At 55.1% G+C, this 9,058-nt stretch overlaps 1 protein-coding gene across 1 annotated transcript in view; it reads right to left on the bottom strand.

The window, feature by feature from the left end:
• NCOR2 (nuclear receptor corepressor 2) overlaps positions 1–1,007 on the bottom strand; it is a 205,428-nt gene extending 204,421 nt beyond the window's left edge. Inside the window, 1 exon segment of the mRNA XM_010841409.1 lies at positions 384–1,007. The gene's annotated coding sequence lies outside the window, so the exon portion shown is untranslated.
• Between the last annotated feature and the right edge of the window lie 8,051 nt (positions 1,008–9,058).

The raw sequence follows: 9,058 nt of genomic DNA, 5'->3' as shown, positions 1-9,058 counted from the left end.
CCCTCTGAGCCTGCACATTGGCCCCACCTGCTCTTGAGCCTGCAGCCCACCATCAGGGCACAGAAGCCATAGGCCCGTGAACCCCAGAGATGGAGAAAATGCATAGTCCTACAGCTGCACTGTCGGGGCAGCTCCTTCTCCGAGGCCCTGTCTGAACAGCACTGCCTCCGGTTAGAAAATATTCCATCCTGGAGGACCCCACAGCCTTCACAGTGGGCAATGGTGCTGCCCATTCCACACCCCATGAAGCCACACGGAGCGCCCCACCACCACCACATCCACCCACCAGTAGAATATGGCAACCCAGCAACTTTCGACCCAACACCCCGAGGAGGTCCCAGCAATATGCTGGAGACAGCAAGTGGGGACAAACAGGAACCTACCAGAAAAAGCCGCCAGCAACTCCGATTCCTCAGAGACTCCCGGGGACCTGCAGGGGAACATGCGGGTCTTGTTAACAAGGATCCCAGCCTCCACGCATGGCCCAGGGCATGACCACATCAAAGTGCAGGTAGATGGCAAGGCCCTGGCCTGGGCCTGGGGCCAAGTATTTCTCCATGACAACCCTATGAGGCGGTACTGCTAGCTCATTTGACAGAGAGGGAAACTGGGGTTCAGAAAATCAAAGTCTCAAGTCCCAGGATCCACAACTAGGAAGTCATGGAGCTGGGATTCTAATCCAAACTGTGTGGTTACAGAGGCAGCCCACACCCCAGCAAAGCCCGCCCAGGGACGCCGGGCCTGTGTTGGGGGCCCAACAGTGTCGGAGCAGCAGTGGTGGATTACAGTGTTGCCATGAACATCCCTCATTAACGTCCCAGGGGACCCCATAAAAAGTCAGTAAGGGACACCCGAAGGAGGGGTGGGCCTACTACTCGCATTCAAGAATGCCTGAGTCACCCTTCAAAGTCAAAGCCCCACAATAAAAACAAGCGTCCAGGATATAAAAAGCACTGCTGCTGCTACTGCTGCTGCTAAGTCGCTTCAGTCGTGTCCGACTCTGTGCGACCCCATAGACGGCAGCCCACCAGGCCCTGCCGTCCCTGGGATTCTCCAGGCAAGAACACTGGAGTGGGTTGCCATTTCCTCCTCCAATGCATGAAAGTTAAAGTGAAAGTGAAGTCGCTCAGTCGTGTCTGACTCTTCGAAACCCCATGGACTGCAGCCTACCAGGCTCCTCCGTCCATGGGATTTTCCAGGCAAGAGGACTGGAGTGGGGTGCCATCGCCTTCTCCGATAAAAGCACACTCACAAATAAATAAGAACCAGTCAACCCAATAGAAAAATGAGCAAAAAGACTTGATAGCACTTTGCAAAAGTGGATATAGAGATGGCCAACGAGCACGCGAAAAGATGCTCAATATCATTAGTCAGCAGGAAAGTGCAAACTAAAAACAAGAGACCAGGGACTTCCCTGGTGGTCCAATGGCTAAGACTCCCCACTCCCAATGCAGGGGGCCCAGGGTTCGACCCCTGGTTGCGGAACTAGACCCCACATGCCAAAACTAACAGATCCCATTTGTTGCAACTAAGACATGGCACAGCCAAACAAATAAATATTTTTAAAAATAAGAACAAGAGACACCCTACACATGCATCTGGATGGCCAAAATAAGACAGACAATACCAAGTGTTGGCAAGAATGCAGATCAACTAGAATTCTCAGACATTGCTAGTGGAATGCAAAATGGTGCAACTACTTAGGAAAACAGTTTGGCAGTTTTTTACGAAGTTAAACATACATTTGGGTGACCACATGACCCAGCAATTTCACTGCTGGGTGTTTACCCAAGAAAAATGAAAGCATATGCTCACACACAGAATTGTACCAATACGTGAATGTTCATAACAGCTTTATTCATCATCACACACACAAAAAAACTGTAAACAATATATCCATCCATAGACAAAGGGATAAACAAACAGCGGTACATCTATACCACGGACTACTACTCTACAATAAATTCGAACAAACTACAGACACAACCACATGGAAGAATGTCAGATACTAAGCTCGCATCAGGATTCCATTTAGAGGATTCTGGGAAAGGTAAGACTCCACTTTCACAAGAGATCTGCAGAGGCAGTCACCCTAGAACAAAAGAAAAATGTTTCCCACAAAAATTAGAACACTGATCACCTATCTCCTTAACAATTAGTCATTAATCTGCACCCAGGTGTTTATGCATTCTTTACTGTGTTAGCCTCTGCACACACACAAAAAGAACAAGTAAACAGTGGGTTTCCCTGGTGTCTCAGATGGTAAAGAATCTTGCCTGCAAGGCAGGAGACCCATGTTCGATCCCTGGGTCAGGAAGATCCCCTGGAGAAGGGAATGGCAACTGATTCAGTATTCTAGCTCGGAGAATTCCATGGACAGAGGAGTCTGACGGGCTTCAGTCCATGGGGTCGCAAAGAGTCAGAGATGACTGAGCAGGCAACACACTTCAAACAAACAGTAATGGGCAGACCACTGGACAGAGATCAAAAACCTGGCTGTGGTCCCAGTTCTTCTACTAACGGCTGTGACCTTGGGCAAGCCCTCAGTTCTCTCTGACCTCAGTTTTCCCATCCAGAAGACGGGCCTACTCCCCAAAGCCATCTCCAAGACCCGTCCATTCACAAACATCTCTGCCTTGGCTGCACCTTCAGGGAACCTCCTCTGCATCAGAGGCAAGTGGAGCTGAGGCTACCGGCGCTCACAAGACCACTGCATGTGGGGCTCAGGCTCCAGAACCAAGCTCCCTGGGTTCAAATCTGGGCTCTGGCCCTCTTAGCTGTGTGCACCCTAGGACAGGTAGCTTCAACTCTCTGAGCCTCAGTTTCTTCCTCTCTAAAATGGGGACGAGGGAATTTAATTCCCTGGCGGTCCAGTGGTCAGGACTCTGAACCGTCACTGCCGAGGGGCCAGGTCTGATCCCTGGTCAAGGAACTGAGATCCTGCTAACCATGCAGTGCAGCCAAAACAAATTCTTTTTTAGTTAAAAAATAAAATGGGTAAGACGAAAGATAAAAACACTGACCTTACAGGGACACCGTGGAGATGAAGTGCTTGCAGAGCCGACGTGGGCTCAGTTCCTGCTGGACATTACATTACCCCGATGCAGGGGCTGGCAGCTAAGCTCCAAGACTCAGAAGTCCTAAAAGGGGCCGCAGCCGCCAGTGGCTCAAGGGGGAGGATCCTGCCCCTTCTCTCCTATTCTTTTAAGTTTTTTGGTTTTTTTCCCACTATGATGCCTCCAGGCTAAGTACTTGTCCTGGGCAGCTGCAGAGACAAGGCCCAGCAGGAAGGGCTAGAAGTAGGGAGACCAGGTGTGTCTCCATAGCCTTCCCAGCCCCGGGCTCCCGGGAGCCTCCATGGCCAGTCCCCTGCAGCAGATCCTATGAAGGGCTCAGGCAGGGTCAGGTGGGTGAGCGCTCTCCCCAGGAACCACCTTGGAAGGGCAGCTTGGAGATCAGATCCCACCTGCTTTCCACATTCTCCCAGCTCCAGCCAGTCCCCAAATGGAATCCTCTGATGGTGTGGGGTCCAGACTGGCTTGGGCCAGCCCCAGGGTCACAAGCCCCGGGAGAACAGACAGAGTTCTTTCAGCAATGCTGGCAACATGCAGGTCCAGAGAGCAGTTCCCAGCCTGAAGAATCTGGGGACTTTCCAGGAGAAGCCACGCCAAGCCCCAAGGAGGAAGGTGTGCTTGGCCCGAATCGGGGTGGGGAGGAGATGGGTTGGCAACACGAGAAGATGGTGGGGGCAGGCAGAGAACAGCTGATCCCAGTGCAGAAGTCGGAGCAGAGTGTGTGTGAATGCTGAAGAGACAGAGCTGATCATGCAGACCCTTCGGAGGGTTCTGCATGCAGAAAGGGACCGGTCCCATTGGAATTTGGAGAGTGAGTTTTTCGGGCTCTGGAGTGGAGGATGGGTGGAGATGGAAGTGGGACAAATGGACAGGATGGAGACTATTTTGCAAGTAGCATCCACACAGATGAGGGATCAAAGAGGAGCCCTGGTGGCCATGCTGGGCTCCCACAGCCTCCTGGCCTGGAGACGGCTCTGGGTTGGGGAGGGCAGGAGAACCACATACACTTCCTGTAGCCTTTCTGGGTTCCAGCTGCTTCCCTGTTACCCCATATAAGTTCCACAACCATCCTGGAAGGTGGGGGTGGCCTCTGTTTTCAGCCCAGGAAGTTGATGCTGAGGGTGGGGGTAACTCACCCAAGGTCCTCCCACTAGGAAGGGAAGGAGCCAGGATTCCAATCCAGATCCGAGCTCTTTAGGCCACGGGAGCCAGGTCACTGGGTGGGGGATGGGCAGAGGGGTGTGCAGTGCAGTAAGACCTTCCTTGGGTGTGAACAGAAGGAGCACGAGGGGGGAGATGGCTGCTCCGGCCCCCAGGTTGACCCCAAGCTGCGGGAACTTCCCACCAGAGCCACACCCACTGCGACCTCCCTGGGCCTGGAAAGGTCCCCCTGCCCTGGGCCTCCTAGGAGGCAGGCAGCTCTGACCCCTGTGCAAGGGAGTCCAGTCAAGGAGCAGACCCCCTCATTCAAGGTCTCAGTCACACCTGTGCTCACACACTCAGCTGTTCATGCCCACCCTCAGTCACACACACACACGTATTCATGCACACATGCTAGGTTGCTTCAGCCGTGTCAGACTCTGTGCAACCCTATGGGCTGTAGCCCGCCAGGCTCCTCTGTCCATAGGATTCTCCAGGCAAGAATACTGGAGTGGGTTGCCACGCCCTTCCCCAGGGACTCTTCCCCACCCAACGATCAAACCTTCTTCTCTTATGTCTCCTGCATTGGCAGGGGGGTTCTTACCACTAGCACCACCTGGGAATTCCCAAGGCACAACCAAAACTTTAAAAGGAAAAAAAAGAAAAGAGCAAGATAACATCAAAAGGCAATGACTGCAGTAACAGACAGAAACCAGGGTGAAAGTGAAAGTCGCTCAGTTATGTCCAACTCTTTGCGACCCCATCCACTATACAGTCCATGGAATTCTCAGGCCAAAACACTAGAGTGTGTAGCTTTTCCCTTCTCCAGGGGCTCTTCCCAATCCAGGGAAAGAACCGGGGTCTCCTGCATTGCAGCTGAGCCACAAGTAAAGCCCAAACCAGGGCAAGCCTGCAGTGAATGACAAGAGCGATGGCAGGTGAGGAGGAAAATAGGAAGACAGAGAGCGTGTCCCAGGAGGTGAGGGTTTTATCACTATTTCCAGTGAGGCCACAGGAGGGGAGTAGCACATTCTGAACTGTCACATCACCAAGTAGAACGGTGTGAGGCAGGGCCAGGGAGACACCTCCAGGTCAATCCCTGAGGGCTCCATGGAGGCGGTGTCCTCTTCCCCAAGCCCAGCATCTCCCTGCACAGGCGTCTCTCCTAAAGTCAGAATCTCAGGGCTCCGGCCTCAATACCAGTTAAGTGCTTGGTAGTTGAGCCTCAGTACCTCCAGGCCTTTCTCCCCAGGCCACCCAGGGACAAGGCCCTGACTCTGCGGGCCCCCTGAGGCCCTGGCAACACCTGGCCTTTGCCTCCACCTGTCCCTTAGGCAAGTTGCTAAAAGCGATTGCCCAAGCCAGGGCTCAGAACAAATCCTCTCTCCCAGCCCTGCCTCCTCCGGGCCTCCAGCCATGCGGGCTGCACCCTCGGCAGGGCCCCCGGGGGGCACACTTTCCAGATGTTGAAGGAGCCCTTGCAGTGCCTGAAGCCTACAGGCAAGCAGTGACAGAAGTTAAGGTTCCAGTCCCGGTCGGCCACCACCGCACTGGGCACCCAAGTCACTTTATTCCCTGTGCTTCTGTCTCCCCCTCCCGCTGAGTGTAAACTGAGGCGTGGTAACAGAGTCCCCTCAGAGGGTTGCTGCGATGATTAAATGAGTCAATACAGCTCAGCCTCTTGGAACAGGGCACAGTGTAGACCTCAACAAGCCCTTTCGTTAAATTTATTTGGCTGCACCAGGTCTTAGTTGTGGCATGTGGGTGGGATCTAGTTCCCCAAGCCAGGGATCAAACCCGCATCCCCTGCACTGGAAGACAGATTCTTAACCACTGGACCACCAGGGAAGTCCCTCAGGTAGGTTATTTATTATCCCCATTTTACAGATGAGGAATCTGAGATTTGGGGAGATTGAGTCATTTGCCCCAGGCTCATATGGCTAGTGAGAGAAGTCAGGACAGGTGCCCAGGCGGCCTTAACTGCACACATGGGGCTGAGCGCTGTTACTGGTACTGGTACTCTCCTCTGGGTTCTCAGACCCTCAGTCTAAGGGCAGTAGTAACCTGACCCGATCCTCCGAAGCTGCTGCTGCCCATCTCCCTGATGGACAGACTGAGGCTCCAAGAAGGGATTGCACAGCCAGGCTGCCATTCACCTCAGTGGTCCGCCCAGTGGGCGGGTCCTCCACGATTCTCCCCCAATCAGTGCAGAGGCCAGAAGCCAGCGCCCAACCAGAAGCAGGAGCCACAACTAACCACTGTAGTCCCGCCCAGTCATCACCTCCTCCCAGGGCAGATTCACCGCCCAGGCTCTGCCCATCCAGCCCAGTACCGCCCCTCAGAGAGGAGATGCTCCACCCATAGTCCCTGTTATTTCATCTCAATATCCTCAGTGGGCACAGGTCAAGTTCAATCACTCGGCCAATAAGCTTAGGGGCTGGGACAAGGTCCCCAGCCAGGACCCTCGGGGCCTGAACTAGGTACCTCTCCGAGTCAGCCTTGGAGAAAAGACGCTCCTTCACCAGCTGCTACTGCTGCTGCTAAGTCGCTTCAGTTGTGTCCGACCGTGTGCGACTCCATAGACGGAAGCCCACCAGGCTCCCTCGTCCCTGGCAGCCCCTGCCTTCCCACCTCAAACTCCTTCAGTAGCACAGATCATGTTCCACAAAAATCACCCAGGGCTTGGGGACAACTGCAATGCCTGCTACTTTGAGGAAAGGGAAGTGACCGCCACTTGAGCCTCCACGTGGCAGTGTGAACTTGCTAGGCCAAGATGAGCCAGTCACAAAACTGTGCTCTATGGAGGCCCTAAACAGGACCCTACAGATCCCGACACTGCCCCCAAGGGGCAGGCATAACTTCTGGAAGCTGTCCCTGCAGGCTGAATTTGGGGACTTCAGGTGCAGTGTGACCCAGGCGCCCAGGGCAGGAGCAGGCCAGGGCCCTGAGGCATTAGAGGGTGGCAGGGGGTTAGGGGGGTTCCTAACACCCCTCTCAGAACCTCCTGGGCCTGCTGGGCACATCTCTTCACACTAGATGAACAGGGAAGTCTCCCCTGTCCCCTGGGGCCAGGTGTCGCCCTTCCCTGTCACTGCAGTAGTAAGCAGGCCAGACAGCCAGAGCGAGAGGGAGGCGGCCCCTTCCATTTAGAAGCCACTGGGGTATTTTATTTTCCTTCTCAAGTGACAGCTGAGGCTGGTGATCCTTGAAACTGCGGAGAGGCAGTCACCAAGAGTTCACCCAGGTCTCTTATTCCCCACCAGACCACGGCAGTCAGCGACAGCTGAGGGGCAGGGGGTGGGGCGGCGGGGCAGCCAAGTCAAGACCACGGCCAGCAGGGATGTTGAGTGGACAGGACCTGGGGGAGGACAAAGTGGGGAGGAGGGGCTGTGGCCCAACAGAAGGGGATGCATGGCCCCGCCCAAAGGGGACACAGCCCACCTAACCATGGGGGGCACCGCCCCACTCCATGGGGCTCGAGGGCCATCCCAGGGAGGCACACAGTCAGGAGAAGGAGGAGGAGTAGCCCTGAGCCCTGCCCATGAGTGCCCCAGCCTCCAAATCACCCATCTGGGCTCCCTAGAGACCTGCACCGATTGCAGGTGAAACAAGCACAGCAGTAATAATAGTCCCCTCCTATAAGTGCGCTCACGGTATGCCCGGTTCTGGGCCACCTATCCTGACCCCATTTCACAGATGGGTAACCTGAGACCCAAAATAGTTCAGCCACCCACCCGAGCTGGCACAACCAGTGAGGGGCAGAGAGATGGGCACCCGGGGGACTGCCCTTGGCCACCCCATCCTCCACCCCCTCCACCCTCAATTTGACCTCGGAACACACTTTTCTTCTCACTACAGGGTGTGGGGCCATCTGCGGAGACAGCAGCCAAAAGGAGCAATTAGACGCCAGGAAGGAGCCAGGATATCGACCCATTTCTGGAAGGAAGGGGGGATGGGGGGGGCTCGGGCCACACCCAGTGTTGGCAGCCTGGCTCCCAGCCAAGTCCAGGTCAAGGCAAGGCAGGCAGCACAGACCAGGCCGGGGTGGGGGCCGGGGTGGGGTAGGGTGGGCAGCTTTGCTTCAAGGCCTGCAGAGACCCAAGAGATGCCCTCTGTCTGTCCATCACCAGCACCACCAGTGGCAGACACCTGGAACCCTCCGTGGCTTTCTCTGAGTGGGCACCATGCTAAGCCCTCTAGCTTACTAACTGGTTTAATTCTTACAAGCATCGTACGCACGAGTTACCATAACTCTCCCCCATTGTACAGATGGGAGCAATGAGGCAGAGAGGCAAGAAAGTGTACCCAGGGTTCCCACAGCTAAGATTTGCATCTGGGTGTCCACTTTAACCACACATCACCTCTGCATGGGAGTCCCCTGAGGGATGGGAGATAAGAGAGAGGGCTTTCTGGGAATGGGGCACTGGGGACTGCATGGGGTGGAAACTTCCAGAAGCCTCTGGAAGTCCCTCAGAGGCCCCATCCTGGACTCTCTGTAAAAATAATTCAGTTTCTACCCTGTAGGAACACAGGGCAAATGCCCTAAAGGGCTAGCTACAGGGTTCCCTGGGGAAGAGGCTGCCTGATGGTCAGCCAGAAGGGAAAACCACTACAGCGTTCCCAGGCCCAGCCCCGCAAACCCTGGGCTTCCCTGCCGCGGAGCAGGGTCTGGGCCATTAGCGGCTGCAGGGCAGGGGGGAGGTGGGGGGTGTGGGGTCTTGAGGGCAGCGGGTGGGAGAGCAGGGGGGTCATGGAACCATGCATGGATCGCCAGAAGCAATTAATTGTCTGGGTCAAGAGATGGTGAAAGAGATTTGTCACCCGGGGGGCCCAGGGAATATTCC

Source organism: Bison bison, unplaced genomic scaffold (genome assembly GCF_000754665.1).
Source record: "Bison bison bison isolate TAMUID 2011002044 unplaced genomic scaffold, Bison_UMD1.0 scf7180017864160, whole genome shotgun sequence".
NCBI lineage: Eukaryota > Metazoa > Chordata > Mammalia > Artiodactyla > Bovidae > Bison > Bison bison.
This window is presented reverse-complemented; position numbering and strand designations above follow the sequence as displayed.